The sequence below is a fragment of the Arvicola amphibius genome, chromosome 3, assembly GCF_903992535.2.
Source record: "Arvicola amphibius chromosome 3, mArvAmp1.2, whole genome shotgun sequence".
Classification (NCBI taxonomy): Eukaryota; Metazoa; Chordata; class Mammalia; order Rodentia; family Cricetidae; genus Arvicola; species Arvicola amphibius.
Window position 1 is genome coordinate 68320580 of NC_052049.1, and position 27371 is coordinate 68347950.

At 44.0% G+C, this 27371-nt stretch overlaps 1 long non-coding RNA gene across 2 annotated transcripts in view; it reads right to left on the minus strand.

Moving 5' to 3' along the window:
- Positions 1 to 24003, minus strand: part of LOC119809659 — a 62563-nt gene extending 38560 nt beyond the window's left edge. For both annotated transcript variants that reach the window (XR_005284664.1, XR_005284665.1), the window contains exon 1: positions 23859 to 24003. This is a non-coding gene — a long non-coding RNA (uncharacterized LOC119809659). The remainder of the gene's footprint in view (positions 1 to 23858) is intronic.
- Between the last annotated feature and the right edge of the window lie 3368 nt (positions 24004 to 27371).

The following is a 27371-nucleotide window of genomic DNA, read 5'->3' on the forward strand; positions in this document are numbered from 1 at the left end:
GATTTATATATATCTATATTTTTTCTGTTCTTCCTTTTTTCAATTAAAAATAGATTCTTCTCTCATACAATACATCCCACCACAGTTTCCCCTCTCTCCACTCCTGCCAGCTCCACCACATACATCTCCCCTCTCCTCCAGATCCACTCTCCCTCCACTTCCTTTCAGAAAAGAGAGGCCTCCAGCAGACACCACCCAAACATGACCAAACAGGACACAATAAGACAAGGCAAACACCCACATATCAATGTTGTGTGAGGAGAAAAAAAAATCCCAAGAGCAGGAGATAGAGCTAGAGGCATACCTGCTCCCACTGGTAGGAGTCCCACAAAAAACATCAAGCTAACAGCCACAACATATATGCAGAGGACCTGGTGCAGACCTGTGCAGACCTTGTGTGTGCCAAGGTCTCTGTGAGCCCATGAAAGGCCTGCTTACTTGGTTCAGTAGGCCATGTCCTTCTGGTGCCCTCCATCTCCTCTGACTCCTATAATCTTTCTTCTCTCTCTGCCACAGGGTTCCCCAACCTCCAAGACAAGGGACCTAATGGAGACCTCCAATTTAAACCTTCTGTCCACACAGTGTCTGCTTATGTGTCTCTGCTGCTGGAGGAAGCCTCTCAAAAGAAATCAATGAAATGATTCCTGAAGTTATTCTCCTAGACTTATATAACTACATTTTTAGAAAGAAAAAATAACACAGGCTAAGAAAGGCTGTAAGTATTATAGGGAAAGTGTTAGTATTTTTGTCAACCTTTTAAAATCTAAGGCAGCTATCTACACTTGGGTAAATCCAAGTGTCGTTCTTTTAAGAGAGCTAAATATGATTTTAATATTATCTAATAAAGTGATGAGCTAAAGAACTTAATTCTTTAAAAGTTCCACAATAGTATCAAAGCTTATGTGTTTTTAAGACCAGACACAGTGATTTTTTAAGTGTTTATAAAAGCCAATCTGACTTTTATAGTGAGCTTAACTTTAAATTAAATAAATTGTTGGCTATATATTAGAAAAACAGGAACCTGTTTCTTGCTAACCTAACCAGCATAAGAAGCCTGTTGTTTAGGTTAGCAAAAAAATAGGTTCCTGATTTTCTAAATTATTATTAATGTTAATTTTATTTTTTAATTTATAATTTATAAAAATTATTAATTTGTTTTTTATAAATAAATGCATCATTGTGTTTTCTCTGTGTAACAGTCCTGGCTATCCTGGAACTCATTTTGTAGACCAAGCTGACCTTGAACTCACAGGGATCTACCTGTCACTGCCTCCCAAGTGTGTTGATTAAAGGGGTGTACCACCTCTACCCAAAATATTTTTAAAATAATGAGAAAAATTAAAAACGAGATAAAGACATAAAATATCATACAATACTCAGGAAACATGGCATGAAATCTATGATTTTTATTGTCCCAAACTATCATCTGAAATGTTTTATTCAAAAAAGTAAAAATCAAAGTGGATATCAAAACATAGTCTTATAATTCTTGATTTTTTTAATATTCATATATTCATATAATACATTTGGATCAAATTTACCATCCCCCACCTGCCATTCCTTTTCTATCCTCTTCACTTTTCACTCCAAGCTTTATATGATCTTTTTATTTTATACCCACCGACTCCATGTAGTGCTACCTCTATGAGCATGGCTATGGAACCGTCTACTGAAACACGGGCAGTGTTTCAAAGCCACTCATCCTTGAAGAAAACTGATTCTTCCTCCCTGGGCAGCCAACAATTGCAAATAGCTCCTCAGCTAAGGGTGGGACTTCATGAGTCTCTCCCTCACTCACACTGGGATTTTGACTGCTTGGTCTTGTGTCTGAAGCCCTAGTCACTGTGAGGTCATGTGCGCAACTGTACTGCCACAGCCAGAAAATGCTGTTTCACTATAGCAACTACAAGCTCTGGCTCTTTCTGCCCTATCTTCTGAGATACTCTCTCAGCCTTGCAGATAAGGAGTGATGTAGAAATTTCATCTAGACCTAAGCACTCCACAGCCTCTTATTCTCTGCATGTTGACTGATTGTGGTGTGTTCATCAGCATCTACTCCAGAGAGAACCTTCTCAAATGAGGCCTGAGAGAAGCTCTAATCTATGGGCATAACAAGTCATGGGAGTTCACTTATTACTGTGTCCACTTAACTGAAAAATGGTAATTGATTCTTCTCTAGGAACTATCCAGCCAACATTTATTGAATAAAATTCTAATTCTTTCATCCAACGACAAATTCTGTGGTTGCAGAAACAAATAGTATACAGGCTGGTTCAATGAATATATATATATATATATATATATATATATATATATATAAAACAAATTTCAACTTGGACTAAAATTAAGTCACTAAGAACTGAAGAAAAATGAGTACACAAATATGCTGTTGAAATTATAGTAGTGTTAAAAATTAATAAAATAAAAAGAGCATAGATATGTTAAATAATCCTTAAAAACATGGCAAAGAGTATCATATTTCAGAGGCTTTTTCTTCTATCTGTTGGAGCAATATGAGGAAAATTTAATCAGTGTAGAACATTTCTTAAAGTACAAAGATTCCCCACAAATTGCAGTTAGATTTTTTTAAATTTTTAAAAATATTCTCAATTATATACCCCATCAAAAAAGTCTTTCCAGATGAAAGAAAATATGTATAGTGACCTAGAGCTATGCCAGCACTCAACAAAAAGACAGTATTGACCTTGGCCCATGCCATGCCTCAACAGAAAGGTCATGAACTCTTAGAGTTCCACTCCCCAGCCTAGCATGATATGGCATCTTTTTACCAGAATCTATTGAACCCATAAGATATCTTTAAGCTTTATTTTTATTTCTTGTGTATTCATGTATATTTGTGTACCATATGCATAATGAAGTCAAAAGCAGGAACCAGATCCCCTGGAGCTGGATCTATGGACATTGTGTACCACTGTGAGGGTAGTGGGGAATCCCACCAAATCCCCTGGAGCTGGATCTATGAACATTGTGTACCACTGTGAGGGTAGTGGGGATCCCACTGAGTCCTCCGGAAGAGCAGTCAGTACTCTTCTTAAGCACTGAGCTATCTCTGCAAGCCAAATCCAAAAGATAATTTGGCCTAATATATTCAAAGATAAATAGTCTGTCTGCTTTTATTATTATAATACAGCTATCACATGCTAGGTACAGTGGTTCCTGCCTGTAATCCAAACTTTGAGGGGCAGTGAGTGAAAGATCAGCCTGGGCTTCCAAGTTAGACACTTCCAAGTTAGAAAAAAAAGACTAAACAAACATGTAACTAAAGAAAAACATTCTGAAAACATTTATAGCACCCTAATAACATGATTAATAGGGGAAATCTGTGGCTGTTATTTTGCAAAAGGAACACAGCAATAAAATGAATCTTAGTAGCATACTGCTATACCTTTAGATCATTGGAATTCCCAACTCTCATCACAGAAGCGTCTTTTTTAACACAGAGATTCACAACTGAAAACGATTTACAGAATAAGACACTTTGGAATATTCAGCCCTAAGTGAGATGTCTATAACATCCCTGCCCTCAAGCCTCAGGATCTATGTGGAAGAGGCAGGTGGAACGATTTTAAGAGCCAGAGGGAATGTATGGCTCCAAGGAAAACCCATTTGTGTGTTATGCCACAGAGACTGACAGAATGCATAAGACCTACACAGTTCAAACTGAACAAAATCTCAGTGTGAAGAAGAGGAGGTGAGCACAATGTCCCACTTCTACCCAAGAAGCTGCTGGGAGAAAGGGAATCAAATTTCTTCAGTGGTGTGACACTGAGTATATCAACCAAAGTCCAGGGTAAGCCCCATGCTCAGGAGTAGTCAAACAGTACAAACTGGATTTCATGGTTTGGTTTTTTTGTTTGTTTGTTCCAGTTTGTTTTGTTTTCTTAAGAAAGAAAGAACACAGAGATGAATAGATAAGGATGTGCGGGAGGATTTAGAAGAAGTTGGGGGAGGGGAATTAATATGATTTAAAATAAACTGTATGACATAAACAACCCCAAAAGTTTTACCAGGGAACTCCTACAGCTGATAAACACCTTCATCAAAGTGACTGGATACAAGATTAACTTTTTAAAAAGGAATCAGTATCCCTCCTATATATAAACAATAAATGGGCTGAGGAAGAAATCATGGAAACAATACCCTTCACAATAGCCACAAATAATATAAAATATTCTGGGGTAACTCTGACCATGTAGTGATGAGGAGAGCAGGCCTGCTTTTCATCCCACCTGGCTCCTGCACAGCTAGCTTAACACCCAAAATAACAACACACAGATTGTATTCATTTAAACACTGCCTTGCCCATTATCTCCAGTCCCTTAATTGCTAACTATCACATATTGATCTAACCCATTTCTAATATCTGTATTGCCACTTGACTGTGGCTTACTGGCATGAGTCTAACCAGCATCCATCTTGAAGAGGAGAGTCATGGAGTCTGCCTGACTCTGCTTTCTTCCTCCCAGAATTCTGTTCTGTCCACACCTAAGAGCTGGCCTATCAAAAGGCCAAGGCAGTTTCTTTATTAACCAATGAAAGTAACATATAGACAGATGACCCTCCTACATCATGACCAAGCAACTGGAAGTCTTGTATGATAAGAACTTTAATATATTGAAGAAATAAATAGAAGACATCAGAATATGGAAAGGTCTTCCATGCTGATGGATCAGTAGGATTAATAGAGTAAAAATGGACATCTTGTCAAGAGCAATCTATAGACTCATTGCAGTTCCTATCAAAATTCCAACACAATTCTTTACAGATCTTGAAAGGACAATACTCAACTTCCTATTGAAGAACAAAAACCCAGGATAGCTAAAACAATCCTGAACAATAATAGAACCTCCAGAGGTATTACCATCCTTGATTTCAAGTTCTACTACAGAGCTTCCTTAATAAAAAAAAAATGGTATTGGCATAAAAACAGACAGGTTGATCAATAGAATTGAATTGAAGACCCAGACATAAATCCACACACTTATGGATATATGATTTTTGATAAAGAACCCAGAAATAAACAATGGAGAAAAGAAAGCATTTTCATCAAATGGTACTGGATATCTGCATGTAGAAGAATGTAGATAAACCCATTTTTATCACCCTGAACCAAACTCAAGTCCAAGTGTTTCAAAGACCACAGCATAAAACCAGATACACTAAACCCGATAGAATAAAAAGTGGGAAATAGCCTTGAACAAATTGACACAGTAGACAACTTCCTGAACAGAACATTGATAGTGCAGGCACTAAGGTCAACAGTTAATAAATGGGACCTCATGAAACTGAAAGACAAAGAACACCATCAATAGCACAAAATGGCAGCCTACAGAATGGGAAACTTTTGTCAATTCCACATTTGATGAGTACTTATATTGAAAATATATAAAGAACTCAAGAAACTAGATTACAAAAATATTCAATTGAAAATGGGGTACATATCTAAACAGAGAATTCTCAATAGAGAAATCTCAGATGGCTGAGAAACTCTTAAAGAAATGTTCAACATCCTTAGCCATCAGGGAAATGGAAATCAAAACTATTTTGAGATTCCATCTTACACCTGTCAGAATGGCTAAGATCAATAACACAAGTGACAGCCCATGCTGACAAGGATGTGGAACAAGGGGAACACTCCTCCACTGCTTGTGAGAGTGCAAACATGTATAGCCACTATGAAAATCAATATTGTTATTCCTTAGAAAATGGGAAATCGATCTACCTCAAGACCCAGCTATATCAGTATTGGCCATATACCCAAAGGATGCTCCATTCTACCATGAGGACACTGGCGCAACTATGTTCATAGAGGCTTTATTCATCATAATAGCCAGAAACTGGAAACCACCTAGGTATATCCCAACCAAAGAATTGATAAAGAAAATGTAGTATATTTATACAATGGAGTATTACTAGTTTTTCTTAAAAAAATATGACATCATAAAATGTGCGGACAAATGGATGACACTAGAAACAACCATCCTGAGTGAAATAACCTAGATCCAGAAAGACAAGCATGGTTTGTACTCATTTATAAGTGGATATTAACTGTTAAGTAAATGAAAATCATGCTACCATCCATAGACCCAAAAGACTAATAATTAACAAGGAGGCCTCAAGCAGGGGACACATGGATCTACCTGGAAGGGGGAAGTAGGTGAACTCGGGGAGAGTGGGAATGGGAATAGGAGGAATCAAGTGGGTGTGGAGGGAGAGGATATGGGGAGAGACGATTTGAACTGAGGGTATTTGAAGGGCAATATGGAAGACTAATGCAGTATAAACCCCCAGGAATCTATGAAGGTGACCCCAGAGAGAACTCCTAGTAATGGAGGATACACTGTCCTGCCCTGTCCATCTTCTGTAACCAGGCAAGTCTTCCAGTGGAAGGAATGGGGCACCAATTCGGCCACAAAACATTCTACCTACAATCTGTCCTGCCTGCAAGATGTGCCAGAGCAATCGCGGCACAGAACTTGTGGAAGTGTCCATCCAATGTCTTATTTAACTTGAAGTCCACTACATGAAATGGAGACCATGCCTGACACAGTTTGGATGGCCAGAAACTAGATGAACAGCCCAGAAACCTCAGAGAGAACCAAACATAACTTTAAAAGAATTCAGTGAGATGATTCCTAATGATATTCTGCTATACTTATAGATTCATGCCTAGACCAGTCATCAATAGCAAGGCTTCCCCCAGCAGCTCATGGGATACAGAGACCCACTGGTTAACATTAGACAGGGATAGAGAAGCCAGGTTTAGTTCTCTGTTGAGTCCCTCTTCTTGGCCTGGAGCTCAGGGAACCCTGCAGAAGAGCAGGAGGAGGAACTGTGAGAGCCAGAGTGAGGGGCACTGGTAAGGCACTGACCATGGATGGAATCAGCTGAGTAGGGTTCATGAGGGCTCAAAGAGACTGAAGCAGCATAGAGCCTGCACGGGTCTGCATTAGGTCTTCTGCAGAGATGTTATGGTTGTTGGGGGGAGTGTTTGGGGGAGACTCCTGACAGTGGAAGTCTTTTGCCTGCTCTTGGGACTGTTTTCTTCCTACAAGGTTACCTTGCCTGACCTTGATGTGAGGGTTTGTGCCTGGTCTTATTGTATCTTGTTGTGCTGTATTCAGTTGGTGTCCGTGGGAGGCCTGCTTTTGGGGGGGTGGTAAATGTGGGGGAGAGGACAGGTGGGGGAGACTAGGAGGAATAAGGGAAGGGAAGCTGTGGTCAGAATATATTGTATAAGAAAAAATAAATAATTTAAAAATAAAATACACTGTATAAAATTCTCAACGAATACATAAAAAATCATTTTTAAAAAGAGTATGATTCATAGTTTTATAAGTTCCTGAGTATATGTCCATGTGGAAGGAAGCAAATAATTTATTAAAGCAGCTATTTGATTTTGAAGGAAGAGATCTGAGGAAAGTGAACTTTAACTGCAGTTCTGTTCATAAGAGGATCATGGCCCTGTGTAAACATTATTAGTCAGGTTTAGTCATTCAGCTAAAAATGAATTGAATTTCCAGGAGTAAAAGACTCAAAAAGAAAGTACATACATGTGGATCTACGTGGCTACATTTAGAAGAATTTTAACCAAAGAGACTTTAAGAGAATATCTGAAAACCATCTCACTGTGCCGGTCTCGCTGTCATGAGCCTGTACTAAAGAAGAAAACCCAAATGCTTTTCCAAATAGAAAGTTATTTCTGCCATGAACAGAGTACAAACTATAAAAAGGAAAAAGTAATTAAAGTACTGACTGACAAAATATATCAAAAACTAGACATACATGTGTGTTTACTGGGCCAGTATTTAAAGAGGTCAGAAAATTGACTGATGTGAAGAGCCTAGTGAAAAGCCTCTTAGTGTCTAAATTATCTTTAAAAAAAATACAAAAGCAATTCAAAAGCTCTGGAAGACACATGGTCTTCTCATTCTATATGAAGCTCCTAGGTTGATAAAACTCTGCTATTTTTTCCCAAATAAGTATTAAAATATTTTTGGGGAAAAACTCTTTTCTTCTCTTGCCACACCATCCCCCCCTTTCTATCCCCCTCCGTCTCCTTAAGGAGGAGTCTGCCCCTTATTCTAAAATGTGCGAGCCTTGTGCCTTGGAGCGGAAAAAGAGGGTCTGAACGGAGCTTGAAAGAACTGAGTCTGCTTCTTGCTCTTTGACTTAGTGTCTGGTTTGGTCAAACTAGCTAACCTCTCTAAGCTCCATCTTTATTTCTTCATTTTGGTTAATAATATGAAGAGCACACTATAATTTATGTTTTTTTTTAAGTATGGCTTCAAGAACAGCAAAAACCAACTTCCTGGATGAAGATGGCAGAGCAGAGACACACCTACTCAGGAGTGATGAGTCTTCAAACAGCAGCCACAGGCCCAACATTTTTAATTCACTCATTTAAGCACAAATCACTGATGTCACATTTAAACTGTGTTTTTCTAAAGGCAAATAGACAATAAGATTCAAACTTAGAACAAGGTCATGTCTTTAGAAGCCATATGAGAACATATTCCAAAGGGCTTCAATTTTACTGGTAATGTTTTATTTCTCAACCAGGTTTAGAGTAGATGAATATACATAATATATAATCATACATGTACATTCAATCATTTTTCATATGAAATGCTTTTTAATCATTTTTATGTAACCACCAAAGCATCTGTTACCCAAAGGTAAATAAAGTAAAACATTTCTCTGGAATTTTAAAGGCCGGTGGAAATAGTTGTGTGTGGTTTCAAACATTCTCCTGCTGAACTTAAAAGGTAAATATTGGGGATAGGGATGCCATTCACTAAGGCCTGTGCTCAGCATGTGCAAGAACCTGGGTTACATTTTTAGAAGTAGATAGTATATGATATGTTAATTTCCCCTCTTCCATCTAGTAAAAACAAAAAGTTTGCAAAAGGCATAAAAGACAATATAAGCTGTACTGGTAGCTTGATAAGCCCTTTAAGAATACTGGAGAGATGATGGCCAGTGAGTTGCATTCTAAACATATGCCTGAGCAAAACACACAAAACCCACGTCTGAAAGCCTAAGGAAGGTTGTTTTTACTAAGACAGGTCATGACTGCAATACTTTACCTTAAACTGAGCAAAGCTCTTCTCAGCGTCTACCTGGAACTATCTGCAAAATCCAAGTGCCTCTGATAGGTCTAAAAATTTCCACCAATAAAGTATAGATCATTCAGAAAAATATATTGACTGTATACTACCATAATGACTCATTAATTGTCATTATGATGCAGATTCTTAGTGGAAACAGATGTCCCTTTTTCCTCTCAGCAGCACACAGGAAAGTGTAAATCTGCTGATGCTGCGTGGACACCTCAGCACAATAGAGGAGAAAAGACATTAGCACATGACAATATTAGTTTTTACTACACAACTAATTGCATAAAAAGTATAACTTGAGATCATTAAATCAATATACTTTCAGCACTACAGAAGGGAAACAAATAGACTTGTATAACCAGACGCTTCATTTCACATCTGCAGTTGGCAAAGCCCTTCTGAGACACTAGGCATATTCATTGCCACCATCGCTTTCTGAACACAAGGAAAGCGAGGTTGTCCTGTCATCTTTGCTCCTGCAGCATGAATTAGAATGCTACGTTTACAGAGAACTTCTCTTCAGGGAACTGGTATAATGGCTAGAACTTTTCTGGAAAGTAGCTTGGCAATCAATGTGAAGAATTTACGAAAGAGTCTGTACCTTCGGTCCGAGTAGTTACTTTTCTCTACTAATATATTGTGGGGAAATAGACATATATGATTAAAGATGTGTTTTAAATGCACAACTTTATAATAATGGAAATTAGAAATCCTATTTCTCCAAAAGTAGATAGATGATTAATTACAGTACATGTGTTAAAACACAGCCAAGTAAATATAAGTGCCTTTCATAATAATTTAATCATATTTAACTTCTTGAGGAAAATGGGTTGGAAAAACACACAAAAATGTCATTTTTAATTTTTACAAATTCTCTCTAATGAGGACACACTAGTTTTTAAATCGTAAAATGTTGTGAGTCTCTTTTTTTCTTTATATGTTGTATTTCTATGTTCTGATACAACTGTCATTGTCCAAAGTTTTCAAAATATTTTTGGATCAAATAATTCTACCAAAAAAATGATAAAGTAAATTGACTCAAAACTATGTAATATGTAATTAATTTCTAAGTTTAGAAGAGAAAGAAAATCATTTGCCAATCACATAGGTAATATACATTCTCCCCTTAATGAAACAGGTTGACTACAAATTATAAAACAGTAACAGAATAAACATGTTTACTTGCAATCTACATGTTCTGTTATATGTCATCAATTCCAGAATTTGTCTAATTAAAAGTATTTCTAAAACCAATAAAGCAGCTTATTAATTATTCTTCTCTACAAGCCAATAAGAATATTTGCTCTAGCTTTCCTAGGACTCTTAGTTTCCTTGTTCTGTTTTACAAGAAGGGGTTGATTTGTCTTAGACTATTACTGTCTATTACTTCTAGAAGTCTCGAGGAAAGGTGGGAAGCAGCAAATTCTGGCAATCTGCCTAAAGAGAAATCAATGAAACAAATTAATCCTTCGCTGGCTGCAATGACACAATCATCCATCATTCGGGGCTGCTTTCCACACCAAATCAGAGAACAGCAGAAAGAGCCCTGGGGGACATCACAGACAACAACTTATACCAACACTGGGAAACACTGAAGAATCAGTTGGTTTAAAGAGGAGAGATTTCAGTTGGTTGCCTGTTTTGTCAAATAAATATTTTTCTTCCACAATGTGATCAACCTAAGATCCATGACTATATCTTTAGAGTTCAGTACCAAATATACTATCTGACACCTATAGGGGCTGCATACTAAGTCATTTGCATTGTTAATTAGTATGGTCAAATACCTAACGAGAAATCATACCATTCTATTCAACTTTCATGTGTCCCCTTCTCAGTAGGGCTTAACTGTAAATTTGCATACAAATCTGCAACTTACGGATTTCCTAGGAAACTCCAATATGAAGTGTTTACACATCAAATGTAATGTTAGAAATATATATAATTTTCTAAGTGCTATGTAAAGTTTAAGGAGTTGAAATTTTTAATTACTTTTTATAGTTTGGATTTCACAAAGCAAAGCAGATCATATAAATAAATAGAATTTTAAAGTGACAAATAACTATTTTGTTTATAACAGTTAATGGTATTAAGAGATAAATGTATAAATCTATGTAAATGCCTGTGTCTTACTTGGCTACTGTATTCTGTGGAGAAGTAATGGCAGGAACTGTGACAACACAGCACATTACCATTGTTGCATGTAGGCATGATTTCTGTAGTTATACATGAGGAGTTAGTGAGGGTATTCTAAATAACTAAACAAATAAAAATGAAAAACACAAACCAACAGCACTACATGAGTCCTGGAATGCTGAAACCCTAGAATGCTGTATCACAGATCCAAACAGAAAATTAGATTCAATAAATCCTAAGCATTTAGTTTTTTGAGTGTCGTCTTCAATCCCAAGGTCTGTAGCCATGTGATCACAATTCCTGGCCATGCTGATGCATTTTTAATTCAATGCATGAATCTAGTATTTATTGATTTAATAAGATTAGGGGAATTACCTTGTTGCTGCTACTGATGAACTGTCAGCAATGTAATCTAGTGAAATCTTACAGAGGAATGTGTGTGTAGGACTGAGAGAGATAGGAAAGGAGCGATATTCATGCATACCAGAGCCACTCGCTGCTCATGATAGTGGCAAAAGCAAAATCTGTTCTTTTGAACGGCTTTGAACTTCAGACATTTTGTTTTTCTGAGGATGTTGCCTACAAACTGATTTAACTGATAGTGAATGGGCTGCAGAATAATTTTGCTGAGACCCTTCAACATTGAGGGGCAATTTATTACCCCACACTTCACTTCTAGCCTCTCCTCACACATTATTTTGTTTTTGTTTTTCTAACAGAGCAGTCTAACCAGGCCTTGAACTCATCATGTTGCTTAGGCTGTTGCCCAGGCTGACTGTAAACTCTTGGTCCTCTTGAATCAGCCTCCTGAATGCTGGATCCTTGTCAGTTTGGTTTTTACACACACAAACACACACCTAAACTTTGTCACCTAACAGAATTTCAAGGAGTTAATCAATGTCCTCTTCCCTTGGATCACAACATTTTCCACAGCAATACTACACACATAAAAAGAAGACAATGGGTGGAAATTCATTTTCTTAGAGTCAGTTCTGACAAAATAGAATCAAAGAAGAGAAATTTTTAAACGAAGTCAGAATCAGAAAAGGGCCAAACCCCATCAAAGTTTCTGAAGCAAGCACCCAGGCTCTTGGTACTGTGACACCTTGCTTGTCTGCTTATTTCCCCTACCTAGCACCGGGGAAGCATGGTATGCCTCAGGTTTTCCCTCACTTTGAAGAAATGCCTAGTCTAAGAAGGGGTGCTGCTGCTGGGGTCAGTAAAACTATGCTAATTGTGAGCCTAATTGCTTCAAGCAGTCTTGCCTCTAAACAGGGAGAGCCTGGTTGATGGAGTCAGTCTGTTCCTAATAAAATGAAGAAGCAGTGAATAAAATTCCCGAGGAAGGCACTATAAAAGTTTCCACAGTGTAACCAAATGACTTCACCTATGCCATTGCCTCCGAGATGACATCTTTGAAGGAACGCAGACCCCAGTTGGGCTCCATATTCATAAATTGGGTGTGCTTAGGCCTGTAAATCTGGATTGATTTAAAAGGCTTCTTCATCCTTCCACTCAAATGAAGTCATTGTTAATTAGATGTTTTTTGTTAACAATGTCACGCTCTCCGTATTACCTGCTCACACTTGCAGCCCCTCTAGTGGGGAGTTCCATTTCCCCTGCAATCATCCTTGAAACAGTTAGTTGGAAGGTGGTGGTATTTTGTACTCCTCGATACCTGCCTGAAGAAGGATGCTATCCACTGTGTTAGTGTGCCCTACAGACCGTCTTCCTAAACTGAGATTATAAAGCAGTAACTGGAAACATAGAAAAGGTCTGGTAGTTCTTGAACTACATTGCAGGGTTTTTTTTTTTTTTTTTTTTTTTTTTTTTTTTTTTTTTTTTTTTTTTTCTGTGTTGACCCTAACTGGCAAATGAATGCCTTAAAGTATAGAAAGAGCACATGTGATAGACAGCTTGGCTGGTAAAAAGCCACTTGCCACCGAGCCTGTCTACCCCAGTTCGAACCCCTTGGAAGGAGAATGGAATACTGAAAGTTGTCCTCTGAACTCCACATAGTACCAAGGCATGCCGTGAAGGGGATATTAAAAAAGAAAAACAAAAAAAGAAAAAAAAGGCTACAGTTAACTTCCACTAGCTCTCCAATTTCTTAAACCCAGGATCTTTCTTAAAATAAAAGATAAAATACGTTTTGTGGTTCTCCAACCTTACGCTGACACCGAACCCCCGTACACACCCCCCACCTAAAAGCTCTGTCTGCCCCTAGAAAGTCAAATTGCAGAAACTGCAATGACTCGCAAAAGCAGTTTCAGACAAGGCGGATCTTTGAATACTGTGGGACTGGGCTGGGACAGCTCACACTCCCTCGGGCCCCATTCCTGGGCGCGTCGCAGTAATTACCCAAGGAGTTGCAAACTAGCAGTGAGGACCCAGACGCCCTCACGGGGTTTGGGGAACATGTGCCGCCACCCCACACCCCCACCTGACTGGGGTTCTTTTCTGAATCCCTCTGAGAAGGCTGTCTTCGTCACTGTGCCGGTTCATCCGTTGGCGGCCTTCAGTGCCACCAAGAACGTAACCTCTGATGTCCCACGGAGGCCTAGCAGAGGCGGATCCCTGCCCTGCTGGGCGCCGCACTCGCACTCAGGGCCGGGTGGATAACCCTACGACTGGGGCAGGATGTGGATCTCTCTTGCAGCAGCAGCTCTTGGCATTTGAGTCTGCATTTCTGCTGGGGCTGGAAAAGCCTGATCCTCAGACCAAATCATTCACCCCAGGCCTGCCCTTTAGGGATAGGAAGACACAGGAGAGTAAGAGCCCCTGTCTGTAATCCGAAGGGGCCTGGATTTGCCAGCAGCAAGGAGTCTCTGATTCACCACTCCAGTTTACTAGGATGCACGGCAAGCAGGTCAGGACCTTGGCCTCCCAAAGAGCATTGGGCCTTCCCGAAAGCCCTGGATAGCCTGGTCTAAGCGATTCTTCAGAGAGAACCCGCCCCGCCCCCTATTTCATCTTTGGGGAGAAGTGTAACATGTGAGCAGGAGTCATCAGCCAGGGCATGAATTTAGTCTTGGGGCCTTATTTCTAACCCCAAGAGCCTGAGTATCAGGTCTTAGGAAGCAGCTCATCATCCTGCCCAGTTTACTGCTGCAGAGGGGTCCGAAGCTCAACACTAAGGTACAGTGGATCTTGACTTTCTAGTAGGTGGAACCACTCTAGGTGAGGTTGGATAGAGACCACAGAAAAACGGACCACTCTGAGAAAACACACGCCTGAGGGTAGGATTCTTAATTGCAGGTCTTCAAATTCTTGACCTCGAAGATTTGCTGGTCCCGCAACATGTACTCCCTCCGGAGACAAGACGGTCTGGGGGAAATCCGTTTCTTGGCGTTCTTTGGCCCCTGTTATGTGTGCTTAAGGTATACAATAGCTGCAGCCTAAACACCTGCGATCTCTTACAACAATCACTTTGAAAAGTCATTTCAGTCGTTTCTCCTTCAGCATCCAGAGCGAGAGAACCCTGAAGCACTGAGATTACCTCTCTAAAGTGTGGACAAGAGGTTTGCAAAAAACAGCTAAAGACATTGTTGCCCATATCCTGGGTAGGTACCCCCTTGCAAACAGAAAAGGCGAGCCAGTATTTTACCCCCTTTCCTTTTAGTGCTTATGTGAACCTCAGTTCTGTCCTGTATCCTAGGAAACATTCCTTTGACCCTCGTGATTCATCTGGAACTACGCAAAGGGAAAGTAGTCCAAAGACAGGCAATCTGCTACGTAGAGGGCGATGAACAGAGGTCCTAAGAGGAAGCTGGGGTTGTTCTAACCTGGCTTCGGAACCCGCCTCCAGAGCAGGTAAATCCTTGTGTGCCCGGCCTCAGGGCTCTGTCACATCCGGCCTAAATACCGCCACGTGCTCAGGGCTGCTGTGCCCCAGCTCTGCATTTGGGGGCGATTTGCGTGCGCAAGCACTCAAACGGCGCGTGCTTCTCGGTCCCAGCGCCTGGGCCCCATTTAAGGCTGTCTGGACAGCGGAACTTTGCGAGGTCCCTCATAGCACCCACACTCGACCATTTCCCTAGCGTTAGACCCGAGGTCACTCTGGCCTAAGAGGCCCGGAAGGCGTGAGGTCATTCAGAGCCTAGCAAGAAACGGCATCTTCCCGCCTTTGGCTTCCTCCCTGACAGTCAGCCCCGCCACTAGTCAACCCTAGCTCACTCGGCTTCGATTACCTCCCAGCAACTACAAGACAACACCGAGCCAGACCGACCAGAGCACCGGGTCATCTCCCGAGTGCGTGGGTCCTAACAGTCCGGACTCACAGGTGCCTCCAGGTAGGAACAGCACCAGCGCACTTTTCCAGTCTCAGCGCTTCCCACACACACCCGACCGAGCGAGGACCCGAGGGTGTTTGGGGTGACTGTTGTTCTTTTTAAAGTATATTAAAGGATCATTGGCGTCTCCCCGTCAAGTCATTACGCCTTTATCCCCATCAATTAAGCACACCTCAGAGGACTGCTATTAAGAGCTAAATTGAGCTGCAAAAGTAGGTATCCCGTTTCAGGCAGAAGTTGTTATCTCCCGCTGAGGCACGGCCGGCCAGGCTCTACCTCGGCTTCCCGCACCCGCCCCAGCTAGGACGAACCCGGCTTTTGCGCGGCGCGGCGCGCCGTGAAGAAGCTGAACCGGAGGTCGCAGCCTAAACAAAGCGCTGGTGCTAGGAATGGACCCTAGGCCATCTCAAGTAGTGTAAGTGCTGTGCACGTCAATAAGAAGTGTCTTCCAGAGTTGAGTGGAGTGGACGACGCCAAGAGCTAGCTGAGCGGTTTTTTGTTTGTTTGTTTTTGTTTGTGGGGTTTTTTTTGTGTTTTTTTTTTTTTTTTTTTTTTTTTTTTTTTTTTGCTCCGAGAAGTGGAGAGTATCTGTTCATAGTTGGCTCCCAGCTGGAGATGCAGAAGAAGGAGGTTGCGAGGCAAACTAAGTGAGGCTGGCCGGCTCCTACCGCATGCCCTTCTTCCTTCTCCGTTCTCTGCAACCTCTTTCCTGGCTAACAGGCCCCAGAAACCCAGAACACATTGTGGATCAAGGCGCGGTGCGGTGGAGAGGGGATTTGGAGCCACAGAATCCCGAACAGAAAGGTGCACTTAAAACAATAGAGACTAACTCGGGACTCCTGTGGCCTTCCAGCCAGATGTGTCTTCCCACCCTTTCACACTCCAGGCCCTGGAGGCACCACTGTCTCCCACAGCTGGGAGACCCTGGAGCGCTAAGGAAAGAAACAAAGGGACATGGCTCTTACTTCAGTCACAGGGTTTTCTTCATGACACTATCCACAATAAATTAAGCCAAGGCTAAAGGAGATTAATTTCCCAACATAATCCAATTAAAAGATTTCTAAACTAATCTTTTACGAAAAAGCCTTTAAAAGTGTGCGGTTAAAGAGCAGTCTGGTTTTGATGACAGTGATGGACTACCTTCACATCGAGCCGCGAGCAGGGAACGCTTGCTCTTCTCTGCTCAATTTGACCGCAGCACCCTGGTTGGCTCCTGCAGTTCAACCTGTACCTCCCAGAAAGTCACGTACCACACTAACCTGGGCCTGGCTGGAAGTGAAGGGCTGGAGTTGGTTGCTTATAAGCACCGTAGACTTTTTAAAGTGCTATTAGATTTATGGTCTCTTTGTCGACGCCCATCTAGAGTAATTAGCACATATGTTCTAAATAGATGATAGTTTTGTGAGCAATAAAGCAATTACCCATCGTTGGAGCTGACAGTTCCTCCAACTAAACTCCAACCAGCAGCTAATTGGAAAAGTCATTTCAGCTACATTGTCTGCAATTAGTCTGCTAAACTACTACACCCCAACTTGCTGGTTTGAGGTTAATTTATTCAGCGTTAAATTTGCATGGACAAGTCTTTGCCACAAAGGGACTTGCCTTTTGCCCCCTCTGAACTGCACCCAGGAGCTAAAGAAGCAGGTGGGAGCAAACAGATAATATTTGGGGGCCAGGGTGGCTTCTGGACCAAGGTGGGGAGGGGGTGCCCCATCCAGTCTGAGCTTCAAGGTCAGTGTCCACCAGGCCGAATACCTACAGAGGAAATCATTGTTTCTTCTGCTGAGCAGTAACCAGCGGAAGCCATCAGTTTGAGCTACCAAAACCTCCACTAAAATTTTTAAATCAAAATACAAAGGAAACAATAAGTTCTAATTCACGCCCCTTCACACATCTCCCCCAGGACCACCCCTACTGTCCCGAAGAGATAAATGTGAATCAAATAACACCCACCCAAGAAGAGCTCTGAGCTCGCATCTGGAGGAAGCAGCCTCCAGTTCCCAAAGGGACTCCAGGAAAGAAAAGGCTAGAAAGGCCAAGATGCCTGGTTTCTGTCTGCTAGGGCTCTGAGCATAAAACCACGGCTCCCTTTAAAATGGGATTTATCCATAACTTTTAACTTTCTTTTCTTGGTTGTTTCCCTTTCCGCTGTTTTTTCCTTCTAGATCTTTTTCTTTCTTCTTTCCCAAAGTTAAACCCAATTGGCCCAGGATGTATGTACATTGAGTGGAAACAATGTGTTAAATGTTGGTTTGACGCCCCACTGGCGGCTTCCAAGCACCCACAGCTAAGATTCTTCTACTTCATTTACTCTTTAGTAGACAGGGTTGCCCCTGTGCTCCTATTCCCCAGGAAACCCCAGGAAATATATCAGTTGGGGTTCAAATCCTGGGAGGGAAAGAAGAGGTAAAGAGAGATTAATCTGCCCCCACCCAGTTTCTAACTTCTGAGCTGCAACCTCAGTGGGCTGGTAGACAGAGAAGGGCAGCTGGAGCTCCCAGTATCTACAGCCAAGGGTATCTGTATCAGGGAGCGGAGACTGGCAGGTTGACATGAGAACTTGTAGCCCTGGTAACGGAGTATTTCCCTAGAGGAATTTATAGCAGTGTCCCAGGCTTAGAATTCTGCTTAGAAGAACATGGAGGGGGGTGCTTCCTAGGGAGGGAAAGCCCCGTTGCGTTTGCTTTCAGTTCTAGAAATCACATGTCCTTTTCTAGATAGCTATTCGTATTTCTTTTTAAAGTAAATGTAGAAAACCCAAAAGAATACGCATTCAGTCCTGTTTTACTCAGCCTGAGTCTTACTAAATAATTCTAATTTTTAAGATAATTTATAATCAATCATTAGCTTCAAGGAGTTGAAGATATAAATATAAAGAAAGAAACCATTTAATGAACTTTATGTTCAGCTTTTATTTTCCACTTGTTTATTGTGTTTTGTTGAATTTGAAGCAAGAGAAATTGAAAGTAAAAGGCTTGCTCCCAGTCTGTCCCACCTGTCATATAATCTCCACCCTCTGACAAGAGACCCTTCTATCAGGTGACTTCTGGTGGAAAACAGAAAGGAAATAAGATGTCTTTTCTAACAGACTAACAATTGAGTTCTTATTTGTGTTTGTATAGTGCTTAAATGTGGCCAGAAACTGAAGACAAGAACAAACTTAAGGGAGAGTCAGCTAAAAGTATCACCCGATGTGATGGAAAATTAAAATGTACACAAAGAGGAACAGAATCCAGCCAGCGCCTTCCATGTATGAGATATATACACACATGCACGAACCCCCAAACACCCTAAGCTCATGTGTGCAGAGATGTAGCCCTGTGCAGGCTCAGCTAGCTCCCTTCTGGAGCAAAGGCATTTTTGTTGCTCCCATAGATTCTTTCCATTAAGAGCGATTAGATGATGTCTATTCAAAGTTGCTGATCCAGAGAGAAAATAAGAGTAGATAAAAGGAGATTTCAAGTGACCTCCTCATCCCTTTCACACCAACCTGAGCCCTAGAATAGACTAGGATCAACTAACACAAAAGCCCTTTACTTTCTCCTTTCAGCTTCAGAAGATTTCGTGCAAGGGGTTAACAATAAAACATAGAACTACCCTGAGTTTTGTTAGGTCATGCATTTGGAATACTTTATTAACTCCTCCTGTGGATGAGCTACATGGATTTTCTACTTCTGACATGGGAAAGTAAAAAATACATATCCTCATATCCTCACATAGGGCATAATTATTCACTGTTCTGTATGGTTTGTATCAGAGATGTACTGTATTCATCCTTTTTTATTTAAACTTTACCTGAACCTTTACCCCCTCAAACATGGAGGCCACTGTAATAAACATGTCTTTCTACTGACAGTTTGGGAGAAATGATTAGGTTTCCTATTTTGATCAGTTTTCTGGTAGGTAAATACAATTGTAATAAGAATGCAGTTACCAGATTTGCTAGGCTTTTCCTCCACCACTAGTTTATATTATAGTCAGTGAAGAAAATGGAATTAGAGATTTAAATATATTCAAGCCGTCTTTAGTTAGTGAAATGTCCAACTCAGCTCTACCTCTGATGAGCTAATCCTGTAGTGAGAGAAAGGGCTGCTCTGACAGGTAACTATTAAGGGAAATGATTATACAGTACAGTCGATTGTATTGTCAGGATAGTCTAACAATCTTCAAACTCATTTCAAAACTTCATCTTTTCACTGAAACCAACCCATTTTCTCGGGAAAGACTAGCCATGCAGTTATTCTTCAGCCAAGTCATGCATTTAAAAATAAAAGAATGTGTATTGTAATATCAAAAGGCAACCTTTCTTCCTTCCTTCTTTTCTCTCTTGCAGTATTTCTTAGTCTATACTTGGTTTTTATAAAAGGTAAATATTTGGCTCTGACTGCACTGGTGTTCTGGAAATGACTGTCTAGTTTCCTCTTGGTTTGCATCTAAATATCAGCTCTTGCTTTACCCTCTTGCTATCCCCACCCCCAAAATTCTTAATCCTGGGCTCTCTACCTGAAAGCCCAGGCACACTGGGATCTCTCTCTCTCATCTTTCCCAAAATATGTTTTTTAAATGTCTTGGTTTGAGATAGAACACTAAACAACTTACTAAGGTAAAGTACTTATTTCTGGGCCTTTTTTCCCCCTTAAAGATGACTAAGAAGAAATGCCTGAACTATCAGAGTGACAATGGATATGGAAGCCTACTATTTCCAAGGCTCATTGAACCCTAAGGGCTGCTAGATCCATTTCCTCAGGTCAGCAGAAGCCCAAATCCTAGCCTGGACTTGTCACCCTGTCCTTCATGTTGACAGAGGCATAATTTTTTTTTTACAATGGGAGCTATAATGCAGACTATTGTCAGACTTGGGAATGGGAGGGTAGATTTCTGATCTAGCTGGAACATATTTATTTACGTATTATTTTAGCTTTAGTAATCCTAAAACATTGGTTGAGCATTCCTGTACCTCTCCCTATTGTTTCCCTCCAAAAGATCTGTTCGCTGTCATGTTTATATCATGTCTCTTCAGCTGTGTTCTTCCTGACTTTAGCCTCATGCCAAGGGAGACAACTTGATTTGGAAACTTTAAAACAAGCTCTTTGGGAAAGGCCTACATCAGATCAGAAGCACTGGCCTTTCTCGAAGGGTTTGCAAGCATGTTCAGCACTCTACATGAGCTCGGTAAAAGGGTTGCTTCTGTCCTGTGGTTTCTCTAGACAGAATAATACTGTTTTAACTACTTAAGGGTGTGAAAGTGGTGGACAGGAAAAGTTTCTATACACATGTGCCATTTGACAGTCCCATTGGCTCTTGAGCTAGATTTATGATATGTCTCCACAAAGCTCTCTTTTTCAGTGTAACTTAACAGAAACCTAAAATGTGTGTGATCTGTGTCTTTCTAGAGAACAAACTGACAGTGTGAAAGAGGCCAAAGGATTAGAGAAGAATAGGTTGGCCTATTTACCTACCTGGTAAAAAAGCTATGGAGGTTATGTAAATGGGGTAAAGAAGCCACTTAGACACAGGAACTTGGGCTTGGAACACCAGTTCCCACTATGTGGGTAGCCACAGACTCGGCATCCCTCCCCTCTACACGTCACTCACCAGATAGCTCGCTCCTGCCCAAGCATAGGGCAGCTTCTCATTTAATCTAGGTGAACTGCCCTGGAGCCCCTGCTGGTTGGACAGTTCTCCATGGTCTCTAGGAGAGTAGAAGAATGCTACAAAAAAGAACGCTCTGGACGAGGCCTTCCAGAGGCCTCCCTGCAAGGCCTCTGTCCCCAGACTTGTCTAAACACCATGGGGAAAGCTAAGCACCATGTCCCTGCCCTCGACCCCACACTAGCAAGACCCTTAGGGTGCTGAGGCAAAGTTCACAATGGGTGCCTGTCCAGCAATCACTTTCAAACTCAATTTAACTTTCCCAGGGAGCTGGCTGGCGTGGGGCTGACAGTGTGGGTGAGAAGAGGGAGTAGAAAGCTGAAAAAGAGAATGGGAGGGAAGCGATGGAATCACAACTGCTCTTTCTATTCTAGCATTTCAGCATTTGAGCCTGCCTGGGTATGTGTGTGGAATTTCACATTTTGAGGATTCTGGTGCCCTTGAAAAACTATGAGCATTTTTCTGAGGTGCCCTATCCAACCACAGGTACTAGGACCAGGGACGACTGTGGCGAGTTAGACTGTTGTCAAACCACGGTGGCTTTAAGAAACAAGGCCAAAAGTTCCCAAACGCTGGACTGACCAGCGGCGCCTCTACGGAAGCCATTTTGGTGGAGGCAGTACTGTAAGCCCGAGCACAAGTGGGACTCGGCGGCAGATGTATGGCTACTCTGAAGAGCACAGACACTGGAGACGTTGAGTCCTAGGTACTGCTGGACGAGACTGAGTCCCAAGGGTGGTCAAGGCCCTCCTCAAAAAGTCTCTGCTTGATGCTAACTCCTCTCAAGAGACTGGGTACACTTGACTCAAAAGAATGCAAGCGTTTCCCCTTTCCAAAAGCCTGAGACTTTGCCTACTATGGGCTCCAACAGCCTCCCGTGCCTACTCCTAGAGCTAAGGCTGAGAATTGCGATCTCATTCAAGAGGAGCTGGTAGCTTCACCTAAGGCCTGAAGGGGCCGATTTTCTTCACTCTTGAGGGGGAAGGAGAGGTCACTTTTTTGCCTTTTGGCGAATTTGGAAGCTTGGGGCAGAGAGGGAACGAGGGAAGAAAAGGCCCACAGTAAGGATGGGTGGGCGACATCTTTCCTAGTGAGTCTCTGCTAGTCCTTGAGCTTTGTTGCAGGACTTGACCCCCCACTAGCCCTTCTAAGCAGGACTGATTCATTCAAGAGCCCACCCAGCCCCCAGCCCCCAGCCCCCGGACGCGGTACCGAATGTCAGCTCCCCACCCCCACCCCCGCCCGGCGAGCCCGCCCTGCGCGCCCTCTGACGCAAATGCGCGCCCCTGCCGGGCGAAGTGGGGGGCGGGGGGTAGAGGGAGCGCTCCTGTTGGTTTTAATTGAAGCTCTTCCTTTCACACACTCAACCTCGGTCCTCACTCCTAGGAGGCGAGCCCCTCCCCGCCCCCAAGCCTCCTGGCCCAGCGTGCGGAGTCTAGCTTTACAACACCGCTGCTCTCCCGCGGCCGCCGCGGGTTCTCTGCTTGGGAGAACCGCTGATGTCCCCTTTAATCCGCTGACACAATCGCCCACATCAAACGGGCAGCCATCGATTGCTTTACTTTACTCGCGCCGACCGTGGGCGGGAGGCTGAGCGCGGCTAGCACAGGTGCCCAGGCCAGCCAACTCCACCGCAGCTCCCGCCTCGCACGCTGCGGGCTGACCACTCGGGTTCCTAAACTAGACGCAGTCTCGGGTCCCTTGCCCACGCAGCCCCGGTGGGAGAGGCTAGTGGGGGGACCTGCTTTGAATTTGGATTTGGCAGGGATCCTCACCTCCAAGGAAGTGCAGCGGAAAGGAAGGGCGAGAGTAGCTCCCGAGCAGGCCCAAGCAAAAGTTCTCTCGGTCCCACCTTGGCCGCCTTGACTGCATTTCTAGGCTGCGGAGGTCGAGTGAAGATTGCCTTTCTGCCCAACCATGCTATTGAAGGTTACATACCCCAAGTTCCAAAGAAACGATTATCGTTGCTTTACTCGCCTGGGTAGGTGCCGAGCCTCGCTTCCGGTGCCCACAGTGTACAGTTCAGAGTCCGAGGACGGCTGGACCAGCGGACCCGGCATCCAGCAGGCCTCCAGTTTCCAGACGCTTGCTTTTTGCTTCCTCTCCCACTCTTTTGCGATTCTCACCCCCCCCACACACACACACACACACTGACAGACTCCCTTTCTCTGGTGCTCATGACTCCGTCTCTGATTATTTGGGGAGTAAATTTTAGAATTTTTATGTAAACAGCGCTCTCTACTCTTTCTCCCTCTTCCTTTCTTCTTCTTCTTTTTATCTTTTGGGGGGTATTTTTAATCAAATCAATTTCGCCTTTTAATTAACCGAGAGACTTGAACATGAATATTAGGGCTGAGGGGCTAAGGCCAGGAGCCTCTGCCACCCCCGGTCCGCCTCTCCATCAGCTGCATACAATGGGCCGCAGCACACAGGGTGCAGTCTCCATTATTAGAGATAGAAGAGCTGTGGAGCACACATAAGAAAGTCTTTATTCTGCTCTTTGAAAAAATGGCCACTAAAGGGTAGATTCCAGAGACCAAGATGCGTAGAGCGTACCACAAACACGCAGCGCCTTCCACCCCCCCACACACATAGTGAGATTTAAAATGGGATCCAATATTTAAAAACCAAACCCTACCTCTTCAATACAGCTTGGCCATTACTTCCACCTTTACCTGGGGCGCTCGGAACGCTTGAGCAGAGACAAACTTTTATGCTCTCACGAGTCAAGGGGTGGGCGGCAAGAGGGACTCCCACTCCAGGCGGTGGCAGCCGCGCTTTGTCACTGCTGCTCTGCGCCCGCCTGAGCCTGCCTAGGAGAGCGATCTCAAACCGGAGGGGGGGGGGTGCTAGTGTGGGATTGGAGACTATGTAACTAATAGAAGTATCGTTTTCGTTTTCCCCCAGTACGATCTTTCAAGGAAAAAAAAATCCATTGAAAGAATTTTCAAAGTGCTGTCTTCCTTTGGAGAAAAGACACTGGCTGCCTGTAGGGAGGGGAGGAGGGACTCGGTTGCTTGCCGCCTGGGAGCCAGCTCCCGTCCGCTAGGTGGCAGCCGGACCTAGCGATTCCTGCAAGTCCCGCGGTGGGACCCGCTCCTCCCGCCTGCCCCTCCTTCTGCAGCCAATCACCTTTGGGAATGGGGTCTCAACAGCCCCCCCAAACATACACCACACACACACAACTCTGACTCCTTCCTCCTCCTCCTCCTCCTCCTCCTCCTCCTCCTCCTCCTCCTCCTCCTCCTCCTCCTCCTCCTCCTCCTCCTCCTCCTCCTCTTCCTCCGCCTCCTCCTTCTCCTCCTTCTCCTCTTCCTCCTCCTCTTCTTTCCCTTTCTTGTCCCCTCCCTCCGACCCTTTCTCTCTTCCCTGTCTCTGTTCCTTTGCTCTTTTCCTGTGAGTCTGAGTTGTCAGCACTAACAGCCGCCCCACGACAATATGAGGACTAACTAATTCTTTATTAATAATTATTGAAACACTATTTGGAGTTGGAGCATCTTGGGGATAAAAATGATGAAGAAGAAAAAACAGGATTGATTGGAAAGTTTATTTTAAGATTATATTTGGAATGAAAAGGAACCATCGATTCGGATCGAATTTGTGGCAGTAACTGCAGTTTTGAGAGAGCTTTGTAGTAATTAAGCCTCCAAAACTATGATATACTTCAAATTTTTTAAATGAGGAGACTTTTAATAATATCAAATTAGCAGGATCCAGACTAGGATTATGTTGAATGCGAACGAAGACTCTAGAACCATTATACTTCACAAATCATTAAAATGGTGGTTTCATTCTCATTAATTTTTCTAACGTTTTCAGTGACGCTCATAAAATCTTATTTTAAAAAGTTTTCAGAAGATATAAAATGATTTCTTTCTCATTCTCGTTTTTTTCCCATCGCAACGCATTCTCTCGCTCATCATCCCTTCCCCCTCTGATGTGTGTGTGTGTGTGTGTGTGTGTGTGTGTGTGTGTGTGACCATACACGACCCATACTAATCAGGTCTCAGAGTAAATAGCAGCGCAGGGCGATCTCAATGTAAATTGTGCTTGTCAGAAGCACACCCCACTCCCTCACTTTCTCTCCTCCTCCCCTCAACACCCCTTACTGTAGGTAGCTAAGGGGGGAGGGGTAAGGGATTTCCAACCAATGGCGTGCAGGAGGCTTGGCTAACCTTAGCCTCCCATTTTCTCTCCCCCCCATTCAGGGCTCTGACCAGTCAGTCGCCTTTGATTATCAGTTGCCAGCAGCCCTTCTCTTGGCTCCTTGACACGAGCTCCATATAAGGCAGCGATCTCCATAGAAACGTGTCAGTTTCAATAGTAGTGTCAAAGTTCACTATATACAGACATTCGCGCAGATCCCCCTTTCGGAAACATTGCTCTGAGTGTCCTCCCGTTTAAACGCCTTCAATTTTTTGGTCCCTCTCCTCCTCTCCTCTCCTCTCCTCTCCTCTCCTCTCCTCTCCTCTCCTCTCCTCTCCTCTCCTCTCCTCTCCTTTCTTTCCTCTCTTTGGCCCCTCTCTCCCTCCTCTCTCTCACCCACTCTCCTCTTGCTCTGTCTCTCCCCTTTCTTTTTCTTACATAGTCTTAGTTGTCCCCCTTTCTCTTTCTCTCCCTCCTCCTTCTCTCTTTCACTCCTTGCCTGCAAAAGAGAGACTAAACTTGAAAAAAAAAGGAGGAGGCACCCCCTGCGTATTCTTCTTATCGTTATTTTATACATATATGATTTTTTTGGAGGGAGGGTGTTGGTTCCCGGCTGAAGAGCACTTATTTAAAATACTAAAAAAAGAACATTTTTGGGCGATCTCCAGGGTTTTTTTAACTAGCTCTGTGTGTTATAGCAGAAGAAGCAGAAGAAGCAAGAAAGAGGAAAAGAAGAGGATTATTTATTCGACCTACTTTGGATGTCTCTCTCGCTTTCTTTTTTTCGTTTTTTCTCAAATATTTTCTTCTGATTTTTATTTTTTTTCCTATTTCGCTGTGAATTCGTCGCCGGCGTGAATTATCTCGTATTTTTCTCCCCCTTCCGTCTCCTCCCGAAAGAAGAAGGCAGAGAGAACCCGGCGCCACCCGCACAACAAAAAGAGCAAAGTGTGTGATCTTCCTTGCCGGCTGCCTCCCGCTCTCCAGCGCTGCCTTCCTGAATGGCTGGCTGCGTCCGGCACTGGACCTGGCCCCCCGACACCCGAGCTCCCTGATCGTCGCCTGAATCTTCGCCCCACGTCCTGCTCGGCTCTCCCAGCTCCCCGCACTCTTGAAGCCGGGCGAGGGCTCCCGCCGGGACAGCGGCGGCGGTGCGGGCAGCCCCGGCCTCGGCTCGCGCTCGGGCTGCGGCCCCTACTCCAGCTCGGACTCCGGCCCGGGCCCCAGCTCCAACAGCGGCGATCGTAGCAGCCGCCGAGGCGGCTCCTCCAGCGGCGCCTGCAGCCGCGACCTCCTCCTCTGCAGCCGCCGCCGCCGCCGCCCTCGCCGCTTCCTCTATGTCGGCTCAGCCCGCGCGCTGCGCGTAGCCCGAGCGGCCGGCGGGCGGGCGGGCGCCCGGCGCGGGTGAGCGAGTGTGTGTGAGAGTGTGTGTGTGCGCGGGGGTGCGGGCGAGGCGGAGGGCGAGTGTGTGCGCGCGCCGTGGCCCATGCCCGCCGCCCCCGGCGCTGCGCCCCGCGCCGCTCCCGGCTGCCGCCTGTGCCATTTCTGATTTTGCAACTTGGGGAAGAAGAAAAAAGCGAGAGAAGGGAGCTCGCTCGCCGGGGGGTGGGGAGGGGTGAGAGAGAGCACGGCCCCCCCAGGAACGGAGCGCGGGGGGAGCGGGCGAGGGGAGCAGGGGTGTTGGGGGGGGAGCCTGAGAGCCTGGGGGGGCTGCAAAAAGAGAGAAAGAAAACAGCAGGAACCACAACAAAACGCCAGCAGGGCGGGCGGGAGCGCAGCAGCAGCGGGGCGGCCGAGGCAGTAACGGCGGCGGCAGCGGCAGCGGCACAGGCAGAGGCCGGTGCCCGGCTCGGGCTCGGCTCCGGCGACCCCGGGGCGCCCGGTGGGCCCCCCGCCCCCTCCCCCTCCCCCCTTCCCCTTTCCCTTCCCCTCCCAGCGCTCCCGCGCGCCCCGCGGCCCTCGGCGAGCAGCTCGGCTCCCCCCAGCGCTCCCCGGGCCCAAAGAT